The sequence below is a fragment of the Dermacentor variabilis genome, unplaced genomic scaffold, assembly GCF_050947875.1.
Source record: "Dermacentor variabilis isolate Ectoservices unplaced genomic scaffold, ASM5094787v1 scaffold_12, whole genome shotgun sequence".
NCBI lineage: Eukaryota > Metazoa > Arthropoda > Arachnida > Ixodida > Ixodidae > Dermacentor > Dermacentor variabilis.
The window spans coordinates 57,573,849-57,590,188 of record NW_027460280.1 but is presented as its reverse complement, the minus strand read 5'-3'; the positions used below and the strand labels follow the sequence as shown (position 1 = coordinate 57,590,188).

Sequence of the window (16,340 nt, the reverse complement as noted above, 5' to 3'; positions counted from 1 at the left end):
ACATTGTATGTGCCAACTATGCTACACCAGTTGCCTGTGTAGCTTAGCTGCACGTGCACTAGCAGGCACCTAAAACAGTGTAGTAGGTCTCTCTCTATTCCTGGACTCCTCACGGGTGTGTTTAGAGATATTTACATGGTATGCATGTAGGAACAGATTGAGCAAAACCACAGGCGACTTATTTTGTGTTGCAGTTTTTGTTTACTTCTCATTGCTACCTTTTATCAATTTTCAAAGAAGTATTTCTGCTTACACATGAAGCTAGCTGGGGTAATAAACCTGCTGATAAGGATTATCATTTGGTTGTCATGATAACACATGGAATTCTATTGGAATATAAGCCCGGACTATTTTTTTTATCTGGCTCCATGTTCAAGTGTCTATCCACTATTTTAGGACGAACTGACACATTTACTTCTTTACATATGCAGTTCAAAGAATACAAAGTGTGTCAAAAGTTCATTGATAGTGCAAGTTCTGAGCGCATGTTCCAATTTTCTCTTTTTTTTTCATTTGTACCTTCTTTATGATGTGCTGTTTATTTTACTGCCACAGTAGTTAAAAGCTCAAAACTGGCTTTGCTGTGGCTGTCTGTCTGTCTACCCATTCTGTCATGCTGACAATGAAGTTGTCATTAAAAGCTGCATGCTTTCCATCACGTTGTCATCACGCCATGTTGCCTACCTCAGGTCCACCCGCCCCGTAGAGTGAAGAAAAAAAACTTTGCCCATCATTGCATGCCACTGGCATTTGAACTCATTCTCGTGCAACAATGTGCACCTAGGAGATGGACATGCTTTGCTCTCTCATGCAACTTTGGTGCCTGGTAAATTGTGTGCAGTTTTGCACTCCACACAGGCTCTGAGAGAGGTAGTATTTATGCGCACATTTCCAAAACTGAAAAAAACAATACAAAAGTGGACAAGGACAATGATTTTTGCATCGCGAAGAAATTTTTCTGCAGAAGATGGTGGTGTTCACTGTGGGAGCCTGTAACTGTTGTAGTAAATCAATTGATGCAAAGGGCATATGATGCCGAACTCTTTCCGAAGGCCAGCAAAAATCTTTTTCATCTCTATAACAAAGCGTGCCCCTGACACACGGGCACTCCAAAGGCCTTTGGACTAGGGGACATCTACCGGAAAGGCGTTCATGTGGGATGACACATGACAAAGGAGTATCTGCTTTTTTGTAAGAGTCTCTTGTAAAAAGGGGGTATCCAAATTCCTTTATGGGGCTAAAGTTGTAACCTTGTGCTCTGCTCTTCCACAACAGAAAACTTGACAAAATAGATGGAATATGGCAGCGCACTTCAAAACAAGGACGTAACACAAAGTGAACAAACACGAGTGCTGTACTACAACTGTCGGTTTATTGCTGGATCATCATCATCATCATCATCAGCCTAGTTACGCCCACTGCAGGGCAAAGGCCTCTCCCATACTTCTCCAACTACCCCGGTCATGTACTAATTGTGGCCATGTTGTCCCTGCAAACGTCTTAATGTCATCCGCCCACCTAACTTTCTGCCGCCCCCTGCTACGCATCCCTTCCCTTGGAATCCAGTTCGTAACCCTTAGTGACCATCGGTTATCTTCCCTCCTCATTACATGTCCGGCCCATGCCCATTTCTTTTTCTTGATTTCAACTAAGATGTCGTTTACCCGCGTTTGTTGCCTCACCCAATCTGCTCTTTTCTTATCCCTTAACGTCACACCCATCATTCTTCTTTCCATAGCTCGTTGCGTCGTCCTCAATTTCAGCAGAACCCTTTTCGTAAGTCTCCAGGTTTCTGCCCCATATGTGAGTACTGGTAACACACAGCTGTTATACACTCTCCTTTTGAGGGATAGTGGCAACCTGCTGTTCATGATTTGAGAATGCCTGCCAAACGCACCCCAGCCCATTCTTATTCTTCTGGTTATTTCAGTCTCATGATCCGGATCCGTGGTCACTACCTGCCCTAAGTAGATGTAGTCCCTTACCCCTTCCAGTGCTTCGCTACCTATCGCAAACTGCTGTTCTCTTCCGAGCCTGTTAAACATTACTGCAGATAAGCATACACAAATACGCATTCCAACGCATGCGTGGAGCACTTCATTAAAGGGTATGACAGATTTTTGACCACTCATACAAGCTAACAGCCATCATGCTGCATGAAATCTCATATTTCACAAGCCTTCATACTGCACTGCAAAAAAGAAGCAAAAAAGAAAAAAAAAAAGGTGGAAGAAGGAAAGTAAAACACACCATCTGATATTGCAGAGCTGCAATCCCTACAGTGGTAGGCAAGGTGACCGGTATCTTTTCTAGAGCAGTGGTAGTTATGCTTGTCAGCCTTGTGTTCAGACATCTACCTATCTAGGCCAATGTACACCTTATCACACGTCTGCGGAATTGAATAAACAACCTGCTCCGTGCAGGGGATGTACGGTTGCTTATGCTTGATAGCACAGACATCTGTTGGTTTCTTCTTTGTGTTTACTTTTTTGCTGAGTGAAGACAGCCGTGCAGGTGCTGAGGATACCACATTGACACCAGCCTTTCAACCTATCTTATGAAGGTTATGTGAAACATTCGATCATTTGGATTAGAGATGATCACTGATGAACTATGTATGAGTCCCATTGGTCAAGCTAAAAGTGCTGACTGTGGAATTTGCTGTCCCAATTTGTAGTGCTTGCTCTGCCAGCATTGGCGTAGCAAGGGGGAGTGGGGTTGACCCCCCCCCCCCTGATATTTTATGATGAAACCCCCCTTTGCCAAGGAACAGAAAGTTTTAGGAAGTGGCCTCTGAAAGAGTGACATGGATGAAAAGGAAAGCTTGAATGCGAAAGCAAGGCGAGTGCTAGTGGTGGTCTAAAAGGGGTGGGGGGGGGGGCGATCCCCTCTCTCATGCACAGAACATTGCGGCCCCACTCATGGTGCGCCTCTGCCTCATTCCGGATCGTCTTAACCACGACTGCTGAGGGGGGATCAGCACTAAATATTCCACTTACAGATAAAGATGGGACGAGCGCGTGCGTAAAACTTGGGAGGCACTATTGCTCCCACCAGGCCTTCGTGTCGTTGAAGAGCTTCTCATTTTTGGTACTTGACCGAATCATCGACCACGCAGTGTGGAAGAAAAGCATTCTGAAAATATTGTGACTTGCTTTCCTAGGACATGCATAATGAGCACTCCCTCCCCACTTTTTTCCCTTCTTTTTCATTTGCTTGTCTCTAACTTTCATTATCTTCATAAACTTGAGAAGAGCTTGCTGTTAGGCTAGTTTGTACACACTGTCAAGAATTAAAACAGCGAAAAGAATGGGACAAGAAACAATGACCTACAGAACACTGATTTGCGCATGGCAAAATATGTCTAGGACAGGGGTAGTGGGCCCGCGTAGCTAAGAAGCCGCCACAGCAAACAGGTGGGAGGGCAGGTAGGTGAATAGCCTCGAAGTTCATGCAGAAGCAGACATATAGGAATCTTAGGGGCCACCGCGGCATTCAACAACCCAGTGAATGTTGAAAAGTGCAACAGTGACTAGCCGAAAAGAATCTGAAGATGGGAATTGAGGTGATGGATATGAGGAAGGATGGGGGGGAGGTGCATAAAATGGGTTGGGGGGCACATAAAATGCACCAAACACGAAGTTGACAGATAATTATGGACATAGGGAGAGCTTCTCGTCACTGCCCGATCGCTCAACACCAGATGACCGTGGCCTATCGCATAGCTGAGGCCCTGCTGTAACACGTGCTCTGCTGTGGAGATACCATCCTAACTAAACGTCTCAGCAGTTTTCAGAATGGACGGACGTTGGGAGACACGACACTTTAAAATCTCTTGGAGCTACTGGCCCTTATTTTACTGTGTGGGGTTCTCACCCGTGCTCTTGGGACAAAGGAACGACAGCACATTAGTGTAAACAATCACAAGGGCATTTATTGCACCTTTCATAGATCAATGCCTGCTAGCCGAGTTAGTATCCACAAAACATGCCGATGGGCGCGCGACAAATCGTGAAAGTCCGACTCACCGCGACCGGATAACAAGCGAATATGTTCGCCCCATGCTGGACACCAACACCTGGTCGTTCGCGCGTACGGTCACGCGAACGGTGGCGCATTTGAACGAGGCCTCGCAAGACAGTCTCGCAGAAGCATGAATCGGCGCATGAGCTGGACGTCCGCGCCACTTGCCGACTCCAAGCCAAAGAGGAAGTGCCTTCTCCTTTCCGCGCCCAAGTAACCCCGCCGTTAGGTGGCGTTAGCACAGCCACACTTGCGCCATCTCTCACAAAGCGCTTCAACCACACCGACTGCCGTGGTCACGAGGTCACGCGGTGAAGCCGGATTACAGGAGACGGGAGCTATGCGGGGGGAAAACAACATATCAGGGGACGCGTGATATTCGTGCATCCCCTCAACTTCGAATTACTGATGCCGTAATTTTCGCAAAGGCTTCTAAACAGGAAGCAGCCCTGCTTCCGACTGTCCGCCGCATCAATTCCCGAGTGTGATCAAATAACATTATGTGTTGCATGATCTACAATACCATGATCTCAAGTTATTTCCAAATATCTCTTCAAACAAGTCGGACAGCAGGTCACTAAAAGTGAGTGAAACTTGCATCATATGGTACTATCGAAGCTTTAGCGCAAAGCTTTGTTCCTGTATTTTTTAAAATCTAGAATAATATAGCATGCCCGCAACGCCGAAACCGCAATTGAGTGATAGGTGGTTTGCAAAATAGTGTCCGCCCTCTTCCGTACATAGCCGTGACCGAACCACTCACTAGAAGATCTGGCTGGAAAACAACGGTTATCTGCACTGTTACCTAGGCTGCAACAAGTCTGGCCCGGAAACAAGACGCGATAGTGCTCTATCTTAAATTAGTTTATCCCCGTTTTTAGCTCTGTTTATTTTTCCAAGTCATGTAAAAGCTAGGTCATCAAAATACATTATATAAATGCATCAATTCATAAACAAAATATTAGTTTTTTTAATATCGTCATTTTTAAAAATAGCATAAGGATGATAGCATAAATTGATGCGAAGTGGCTACATGCCTTAGCAACAAAAAAAATTCACACAGAAACCCCCCCTGGGAGTTGTGTAAGTATGCATAAGCATTGTACCACTTGCTCATCTCTACGCAGCCCAGTGCCATTATTAATGTTTTGAAACTTTGATACGACTGGTAGAAACGACAGCGCTTGCGGCAACACGAACTGCTGTGGAGAGCGGCGCAAGGTGAATTGATGAGGCAAGCAAACTACTGCAGGTGGCGGTGCTAGGTGTGCTGATAGCGTTCTGATCATTATAAGCTGATATCACTCTTTAGTGCCTTATCCATCCATGTCGAACCAGGATGCACTGCGCGGACCATATCTTGAATGCATTCTGCGATGCAGACACAGAGAACCGACTGCTTATAGCGTTGCGAGCTGGGTTTCTGCCGCTTCGCGTTGAAAAGAGACGTGCAGGCCCATATCTTGAAAGTGATCTGTGAAAGGGGCAGGGTGCTGCGTGTGATGGGAAATTTGTGACCGCTGTGTTCTCTCTGGTTCGTTTGCGTGGAAGTGATAGGCATCACGAAGGTAAAGCCGCTCACTGCTGCGGGCTTTGTCAATATTGTATGCATGATTCCAAAGAATGTAAGTGCTTGAAGCCTGCTGCACCTCCGCCGAAGGGCGGCCCGATATTGCACTATCTCCGTGATCGGCCCACATTTTTGTCTTACGTGACGGTCGGTTTTCCCGTAGGTGTAAAGTTCTGTGGTGACAGCTGTAGACTCTCACCTTTCCCTCCCCTTACCTCCTCCACCGCATTCATCCCTTCATGTACCTTTATCCCTCTTGTAAATTCTTTGTCTCTCCCAAAGCAGACTTAAACCACATCATGTGAGGGTGCCTCACCCTTTCCTCTAGCAATTAATACCTAGTGAGGAGCAGTGGGAGGCTGCCTTGCGCAACTCGAGGCCCGACCTTCAGGAGGCCGTCCTGGAGTGGGCTGAAAGAATAGAGGAGGCCTACTTCAAGTAGTTCTTCCCCCTGCCCTCTATCCCGTTGCCCCCATCCCTTTAATGAGGGATAAATAAAGTTTTTCATTCATTTATTAATTCACGTTGGGTAAGCATAGAAATGCTTGTGCTCTTAAAAACTTGTCAGAAGTTTAAAATGTTTCAGCAATGCAAAAATGTGCGTCCTTTCTCTCTATACATATGTAGGTTGTACACCACACAAAGACAAACTCCAAGCACTCCTCGGACAAGAATGCTTTAACAACGAGGATATATGTACATATAAATGCATTGGCGTTCCAGTTACTTGTGTGCTTCAGTGCATGAAACGACGTTTTGTTAACAAATTAACTGGAACGCCAATGCATTTCTCCGCAAAGTTAGGGAATTTATATCTTGAAACTGGTGTCATCTTGAAAATTCGTTCCAAGTGGATCTGCCTTGCAAACTACACGGCTAGAATTTGTAAATTGCAATATGGGCCATAATGTAATTAATTGAAAACTTAATTAGTAAATTTTTATTAATTAGTCGATTTCGCATCTTAATTTTTTGTGCAAATATTGTCCGCCGCTTTAAGTAGACCAGCTTATGAACTAGAATTGTGATATCTGCACAGGCAACTCTTAAACATTTTTGAAAGTGTTCGCTGAAACACCCTGTATATGAACAAAAAGAAAGGGAACTGAGGGGCCTGATTTTTATTAATCCTATCATAAGAAGCCAACAAACAGAGACACCATGGATAACATTGGGGAAGTTACTTGTACTTAATAATTTTATTAAGGAAATTATAAATTAATGGAAATAATGAATGAACAAACAACTTGCTGCAGGTGGGGAACGATCCCGTCTTCGCATAACGCATGCAATGCGCTTACCAATTGAGCTACCACGGCAGATGTGGAACATCTTCTCTGCCGCAGGCATTATGATATATATATATATATATATATATATATATATATATATATATATATATATATATATATATATATATATATATTATGACTGCAGTAGGCAGCATGCTGTTGGTCATGTGCGAGAGTACAATGTGAGAGCCACGCTGGGAAGGTAGTTGGAGGGCAGTTCCCACATAATGCTGGGCACTGCTAACTCTCCCGTAACAAGCTACCCTCGTAATAGAAGAAGTGCCATGAAGGGAACAAAGAGTTACCATTTGGGGGGAGGTGAGACGATGTGAAGGGCTCATGTACATTTCCAGGGAGAAAGCTGCCATGAATTGGTGCCTGCCCTATACTGAGAAACAGCGGAGAAAACCTGTTGGGAGTAAAGATCTCCTTTCCCATTCCCACAGCCAGACCCTCTCTTTGCCTTTGCGCACACTGGAATTTGGTGGGGCCGCCGGTCCAATATTCCGTCTGCGACAGTGTTGTTTGGGCTTCTTGATTGGCTGTTGTCCTGGTGGGTTGTGACCTGTATGTGATTGGCTACCGCCAGGAGCGAGGGTTGGAACAGAGGTGTTATAATGACTGTGTGGAGAGAAAACAAGTGGCTCTGGGCCATGGAAACTCGGCTCATCCAGATGCTCCTTGCTAAACACTTTTATCTTTTACTGTTTTCCTATTCAACAATGTAAATAACTTTTGTGCAAATGCCAGTAAACCTGTTGGTTTTCGATTTCCCAACTTCCGAGCTTCTGATTTCTTCAACCCGAAGCCTCCACCATGCTACCATATGGAGCCGGGTTCGAGAGAAGGGATAACCTATCGCCGCAACTACACACACACACACACACACACACACACGCACGCACGCACGCACGCACGCACGCACGCACGCACGCACACGCACGCACACGCACGCACGCACACACACACCATAGGAAGCCAACAAACACTGACACCAAGGACAACATAGGGGAAATTACTTGTGCTTAATAAATAAAATAAAGAAACGACAAATTAATGTAATCATAATGGAATAATGGAAACTTGCCAGCACTGCAGTTATCTTTTATAAATATACATTGTAAATAGTCTCTAGTTATTAATCCTTCGTTCGCGTAACATTTTAGTGGAGGGTGCCATTCCCTGTCCTCGCCACGGAGCTCTGCAGCGGCTGCACCATCCTGCTTTCCGCCATGGCTCCCGGTGACGACACCTCGTCTGCGTCTACTCCTGCGACTCCAACAACAACATACCTTACAGTTACCAATCCCCGCGCTCCTGGCATTTTCTCCAGCCAAGATAATGTCAACGTTGAGGACTGGCTCAGCCTGTATGAGCGTGTTAGCCGAAACAATCGCTGGGACCCTACCATTATGCTAGCGACATTCCTATTCTACTTGGGCGGAACTCCTCATGTCTGGTTCTGGACGCACGAGGACAAGATCTCTAGCTGGGATGCTTTCAAGGAGAAACTCAGCGACCTCTTTGGAAATCCGACCAGTCAGCAGCTGGCTACTAGAAAATAGCTTGCTACCCGAGTTCAGTCTTCTACTGAATCGTATGTCTCGTACATACAAGACATGCTCGCTCTTTGCCAGAAAGTCAACGAAAAAATGGCCGGAGTTGACAGAGTCGGCCACGTACTCAAAGGGATCGCAAATGACGCATTCAACTTGTTGGTCTTCAAAAATGTGTTCACCATTGACGTCATAGTTAAGGAATGCCGCCGCTTTGAGCTCGCCAAAAGCCGCCGCGTCAGTCCACAGTTCTCCCGGCTCCCTAACACGGCTGTGACGTCGTCTTGCGTCGACCTTCCTGCTTCACCACCCTTAAATGAGCATGTCGCACGTATTGTTTGCCGCGAGCTTGAGGCTACAAGTTCTGCGCCGTTTCATCCATGCCCACTTGACCCCACCATTGACCAACCAGCCTCAGCGATCTCCCTCATTCAGGCATTTGTGCGGCAAGAATTTGCAAACTTTGGTTTTTCTGCTGCCTGCTCCGTCTCCTGACCTGGCACCCGACCGGTGTCGACAGCTTCGCCTCACAGCGATCTATTCCCCTGCCAGATACCGCAACCCTGCCGAGTGGAGAACTCCAGACAACAAGCCCATTTGCTTCCGTTGCCTCCGCATTGGCCACGTCGCTCGCCACTGCCGCACCTCCTGGACGTCACCATATTTGAGCTCCTTTTCCCCATCTCCTCGCCCATATGCCGACCCATGCCGTTACTCGCCTCGCTGTATGCCTCCTACCTCTGACGTGCCGTCGGTCTCCGTCGCCCCAACCACGCTGCTATTCGTCACCAACCAATTATGGACCCTCCCGGACGGAAAACTAGTCCATGCAGCTCCTGGGGGTAGTGCTGCATTATCTTCGTTGTGTTGAAATCCTCCATTGACGCTCCCAATGAACCAGAACTTACTTGATGTTCACATTGACTGTGTCCCTTTGACAGCGTTAATAGATACTGGAGCCCGGGTATCCATAATTAATTGTAACCCCCGTCGTCGACTGAGGAAGGGTCTCACGCCTGCTACTACATGAGTCGTACGCGTGGCTGATGGCAGCACTGTTGAAGTCACTGGAATGTGTACTTCCCGTATAAGTATTGCCAACCGCCACGTTCCTGTTCTTTTCACAGTGCTGACCAATTGTCCCCTTGACCTAATCCTCGGACTCGACTTTCTTATGGCGCATTCAGCTTTGATCAACTATTCTGCCTCTTGTTCTGCCCTTTGCCTAGAACTTCCTCTACTCGCGCATATTCGTGCCGAACTGCCGAACAACTTTAGTACGACCGCCTTCGTCCGCCTGCCACCTAAAGCCTTAATTTTTGTCTATTTGCTATCATTTTTGCCTGTGCTCGATGATGATTACGTCGCCACGCCGTTTCCTGATGTCCTTTTGATGTGAAATATCACTGTGCCCCACTCCGTCACTGTCTCTGATAACTGGCCACGCCTTCCTGTCATTAATTTTGGCCTGACAAAGGAAGTTCTACCCCAACGCATATCGGTTGCAATGCTGCGTGCTATCGGAGATGACCACGTCATGATGTTTTCAGTAGACGTCTGCTCAGATTGTTCACCATGTCCACAGGATGCTATTTGCCCTGACCCAACATTTTGTCACATGATTGCTGCGGACATATTGCCTGAACAAGCAGCAGCTCTGTGTCGCCTTTCGGTTTCCTACCACGACATCTTCGACCTCAACAATCGCCATTTGGGCCAGACTTCAATTGTTAAGCATCACATAAATACTGGTCATGCGAGTCCTATTCATCGCCGGCCATATCGAGTTTCTGCTTCAGAGCGTAACATTATTCAAGATAAAGTGAACCAGATGCTTGCTGAAGGCATTGTTGAACCTTCGTTGAGCCCTTGGGCATCGCCCGTGGTGCTTGTTAAAAAAAAAAGATGGCACATGGCGTTTCTGCGTAGATTATCGTCATCTAAACCGCATTACCAAGAAAGACATCTAGCCCTTGCCTCGCATTGATGACGCCCGCGATTGTCTCCACGGTGCCAACTACTTTTTATCAATAGACCTTGGGTTGGGTATTGTCAAATTTCTGTAGATTAAAAAGACCAAGAGAAGACCACGTTCATTTCTCCTGATGGTCTATATCAATTCAAAGTTATGCTGTTCGGTCTATGCAATGCCCCAGCAACGTTCGACCGTATGATGGACTCTTTGCTTCAAGGCTTCAAATGGTCAACATGCCTTTGCTACCTAGACGACGTTCTAGTATTTTCGCCTACCTTGAGCGCTTATCAGCTGTGCTTCAAGTCTTCCGCGAGGCTGGGCTTCAACTAAATTCATCGAAGTGTCACTTCGGTCGTCGGCAAAGTACAGTGCTGGGCCACCTCGTCGATACTTCCAGTATTCAACCATACCCAGAGAAAATTCATGCTGTCATGTCTTTTCCTGTACCTCAGTCTGTCAAAGACGTCCGAAGTTTTGTAGGACTCGGCTCCTACTTCTGACGCTTCGTTAAAGACTTCGCAGTGATTGCCAGACCACTTACTGATCTTTTCAAGAAGGACGTGCCGTTTACATGGGGCCCCGCTGAAACTGCCGTATTTGCCAACCTCACCAACATTCTCACCATGCCACCTATGCTGGCCCGCTTTGACCCGTCTTCTCCTACAGAGGTGCGTACCAATGCCAGTGGTCACGGTATTGGAGCCATCTTAGCCCAGCGCCAACAAGGTCAAGATCTTGTTATCGCCTACGCTAGCCGCGTCCTCACACCAGCGAAGCGCAACTATTAGATTACAGATCGTGAATGTCTGGCTCTCGTCTGGGTGGTTTCCAAATTTCGTCCGTACTTGTATGGCACGCACTTCTCTGTAATCACGGACCACCACATGCTCTGCTGGCTTTCCTTACTCAAGGATCTTACTGGCCGGCTTGGTCGCTGGGCTCTGCGGCTGCAAGAATATTTCTATGCAGTAGTGTACAAGTCGGGCTGATTACATCAAGACGCAGACTGTTTATCACGCTATCCAGTGGACGAACCACCCGCTGACCCTGACCCCGATGCCGACGCTTACGTTTTCTCTGTCTCTCAGCTGCTACGCCACTGAGCAGCGCCGTGATGCCACCTTGCGCGCCTTCATTGATGGTTTGGGATCTTCACCCTCTGATTCGTCCCTTCAACTGTTTGTTCTCCGGGGTGGTGCATCATGCCACCACAATGTACGCCCCGACGGTCCTGCCCTACTCCTCGTCATTCCTAAGCACCTCCGGTCAGCTGTTCTCCACGAACTTCACGATTTAACAATGGCAGGTCACCTTGGCGTCTCCCGCACCTACGACCGGATTCGCTGACGCTTCATTTGGCCAGGCCTTGCCCGCTCTGTCCAGAAATACATTGGGGCGTGTGAGAAATGCCAGTGCCGAAAAACACCATCGACGTTCCCTGCCTGGTGTCTTCAACCGTTCGACATTCCTTTGGAGCCCTTCTTTTGCATTGGCTTGGTCTTAGTTGGCCCTTTCCCTCTATCCATGTCTTGCAACAAGTGGGTCGCTGTGGCGACAGATTACGCCGCGTGCTACGCCATCACCAGAGCGCTTGCAACAAGCTGCGCCACAGATGTCGCCGATTTTCTTTTATGCGACATGATTCTGCAGCACAGTGCTCCACACCAGCTGCTCACTGACCGTGGTCGAACGTTTCTTTCCAGAGTCATCGCCAACATCCTGCAGTCCTGCTCAACCAAGCACAAACTCACTACATTTACCATCCACAGACTAATGGTCTCACGGAGCATCTGAATCGCACCCTAACAGACATGCTTGCAAAGTATGTCTCGTCCGACCATACTGACTGGGACCTTGCCCTACCCTATGTCACTTTTGCATATAATTCTTCGCGTCATGACACTGCCGGTTATTCCCCATTCTTTCTGTTGTTGGCCGAGAATCCACATTGCCACTGGACACATCCCTTCCATCCGCCGCAGCAGAGACCAGCGAATATGTGTTTGACGCCATCACCAGAGCAGCCCAAGCACGTGACTTTGCGCACGCTCGCCTCCTGACCTCCCAAGGGAAGCAACGGCGTTTGTACGACCGCCAACACAGAGACGTCCACTTTTCGCCTGGATCTCTGGTACTCCTGGGGTCCCTGAATCATCACGTTGGCCTGTCAGAAAAACTCCTGTCTCGGTACACAGGCCCATATCGAGTGCTGCGTGCCGTGACTCCAGTTACCTACGAAATCGCTCCAGTCAGTACCAATGCCTCATCTGTCCCGAATTCCACTGATGTTGTGCATGTCACACGCTTCAAAGCATACTACTCTCCTGTTATCACCTATATTTAGACGCACCGGGACAGTGCTTCTGCCACCGGGGATAATGATACATGCATATTGCATGTTTCTTGTGGATGATGCATGCGGGCGCCTTGACGAAGACGACGAACACTCTGGCTCTCGAGCTGTCGGCTGAACTGATCAGCGCTGCAGTTATCCTTTATAAATATACTTTGTACATAGTCTTCAGTTATTAATCCTTCGTTCGCGTAAAAATGTAAGTGAAGAAAAAGAGAGTATGATGTACATTGAATTAGCACAATATATTTCACTGACGTTTCAGCTGGTGGACCAGCCTTTGAAGGCTGGTCCACCAGCCGAAACATCAGTGAAATATATTTTGCTAATTCAACGTACGTCGTACTCTCTTTTTCTTCATTTTACTACTGGTGCCCGTGTAATTTCCTCAGCCACAATAATATATATGTATATATACACACATTCAACTAATCCTTAATGATTAGTTGGCCTAACTCAACGATGCGGTCAGCTAATCCCCTTCAGTACTTCACGCAGATTGTCGTCGCTCTCCAAGTACCAGTGGGACATGACACACCGATATGCGCAAGATGTGGCGATCCAGTGCAGCTTTCTGGCGCAATCAACCAGCACACGTCATTGATGATACTGAATATTGATAGGGCAGCTTTCATCTTGGAGCGACCAGTATCAGCGACAACCACGCAGAATCAAGACATCGGATGGATTTCCTTCATGGCAACATGCACATGCATGCCTGTAAATGCTGGCAGCACTTGACTGTGGACCGAAGGGCATGGGGGCAAGTCAAAGATGCGGTCAGATAATCTCCTTCTGTACTTCACGCAGATTGTCGTCGCTCTCCTGCTACCAGTGGGACACGACACACCAATACGCACAAGACGTGGCGGTCCAGTGCAGCTTGCTGGCACAATCAACCAGCATACATCATTGATGATACTGAACCTTGATGGGGCAGCTTTCATCTTGGAGCGACCAGTATCAGCGACAACCACGCAGAATCAAGACACTGGATGGATTCCCCTGGTGGCAACTTCACATGCATGCCTATAAATGCTGGCAGCACTCGACTGTGCGCCAACAGGTATGGCAGCAACTATACGATGCGGTCGGCTAATCCCCTTCTGTACTTCACGCAGGTGAGCCAGCGTTATGGAAAATGCTTTCGGTCTAACGACCCATTTTGATTTTGCTGCCATGCCCAAGGCTCATTTCCTTGCTAGTAACCAACCTTGTAGACTGTGCTGAAGATTTGCTTCTGTTGTCTGGTGATGTAGGAACTAATCCCGGTCCTGAACTCAACCAGTTTGCTATGCAGCTGCAAAGTATTGCAGATGATTTAAAAGAGATAAAAGAAGAGCACCTTATTTCTGTCGATTTGCAGCTAGCTAACATTAGTGCTCTAGACAATAAAATAGCAAACTGCATTGCATAATTGGAATTACTAACCTTCAGAACGTAGTACACATGCCCGAACTGCAGATCGAGGATCTTGAGAATCGATTTAGATGAAACAACCCCATTATATATGGTGTACCGGAAAGTGAAAAAGAAAACAGTGAATGACAATATTATAGGAACCATTCACAAAACTGAGCCAGTGGCCATAGAAAGAAGGATACATAGATTAGGAAAGCCTAAAGCTAACAAAAGCCGACCAATAATCCTATGGCTCACTGATCATCACTACCAACTAGTGGTTTTGCAGAATTGCTACAAACTGAAGAGGAGCAGTTACTCTGTCAGTGAAGATTTCTCAGCTAGAATTCGTAACATGAGGAAGAAACTATGGAACTATGGCAAAACAAGAAAGGAAGCGGGAGAAAAAGTGACCCTAAATTATGACGAACTTTGGATTAATGGTGAAATTTTTTCCTGGGATGATGAAAAGAATTAAGTGGTTACCGTCAGCTGCTATGTCAACACTTCTGCAAAATAAAATAAATGGCCCCGCCAAAAACAGAACTAACCTGCATAAATCTGAATGCGTGTAGTCTTCAGAACAAATCACATTTGCTTGAATCTAGAAACTAGAAAACTAGAAAGCTTGAAAACTAGAACCTGACTTCGTAGCAATTAGTGAAACCTGGCTAACAAGTGACATTGATGATCAGGAAATAGGGAGCCCAAACTTCGCAGTAATGCGGAAAGACCAGCCCACACGTGGTGGCGGCGTAGCTATTTTAATTGGGAAAAAGCTATCTTTCAAAGTTCTTCCTGATATTGAAAGCATAGAAGCAATATTTTGCAAACTGCTGATGAGTTCATGCGCTATCACTGTGGGCTGTGTATATCGCAGCCTATTGGCTTACAGTGACGCCATTACTTTACTTTGTAACTATATGCAGCGTCATGTATCAAATACCAGACTAATCCTTCTTGACGATTTTAAACACATGCATTTCAAGTCCACTGATTCTCACTTAATCTGTGATTTAATTCTCAATTTCAACTTACATCAAATAGGGATTCAGCCCACACGAGGGCAAGCATTATTGTCTAAAATTTTTGATTTAATTTTTCCAAGCGATCATTTCCCATATCAAAGTACTAAAATAGAAATCATGCCGGGCATCTCGGACCATCAGTTGATCTTCTGCACTGTAACTGTGGTGGAAGTGGGATTTTATCAGCAGTCATCGCTTTTATATCCTGATTTCAGCCATGCCAATAGTACAAGTATAATCGACTGTCTTTCTTTCGAGTATGATTCTTTCATAGTGCTTTCGCATAACTTATCCGCTGATATCGGAACGTTGTGGAGTAGATTTACAGAACTCGTGACGTCATGCATAAAAAACTACATACCGATCAAGAGAAAAGAAACGAGAAGACTAAATCCCTGGATAATGCTTGATGTAATACATGCAAAGCGAAAGGTAAAGCGATTAAGAAAGAAGCTAAACCAACAAGTCTAAGTAGAAATGATCTTGCAGTAGGCGTTAATCATATGAGGTGTAAACTAAAAGATGCTAATAACAATTACTTTACAAAGATTCTTCCCAAATTTTTGAAGAATGCTCCAAATAAATTTTGGAAATATCTGAATCCAAAGAAAAATGATGAGCACACACATTTTTCTGAAAACAGCAATGCTCTTGCTAACTCCTTTAACAATTACTTCCAATCAGTTTTTGCCGTAGGTGATGAAAACATACTGTCCATGGAACCTTCCGACCATACACAAATAAAACCAGTAACAATTACTGAGAAAAGAGTGCTTAACCTTTTATTTATTTATTGATGCAAAGGAGGGCACGGGTCCTGACAACTTGCCAAATATCTTTCTTAAGAAGTATGCGGAATGGGTAGCTGAATACTTACGCATAATATTTAATAAATCCCTAAAATCTTGCACTGTTCTCATAGAGTGGGACACCAAAATAATACCCATACATAAATCAGGCAGCAGAACCATGGTCTCAAATTACAGACCAATATCACTAACTAGCTCTGCATGTAAATTACTAGAACACATAATAATAGAACACATAACCATATTTGGAAGAACAACATATCTTGTCTCCTGTACAGCATGGTTTCCATAAGGTCCTTTCAACAATTACTCAACTTATAGAATTAATACATG

At 46.0% G+C, this 16,340-nt stretch overlaps 1 protein-coding gene across 1 annotated transcript in view; it reads left to right on the top strand.

Moving 5' to 3' along the window:
- The window catches only part of Pstk (Phosphoseryl tRNA kinase), a 37,543-nt gene that overhangs the window by 8,427 nt on the left and 12,776 nt on the right, over positions 1-16,340 (top strand). The window lies entirely within an intron of this gene.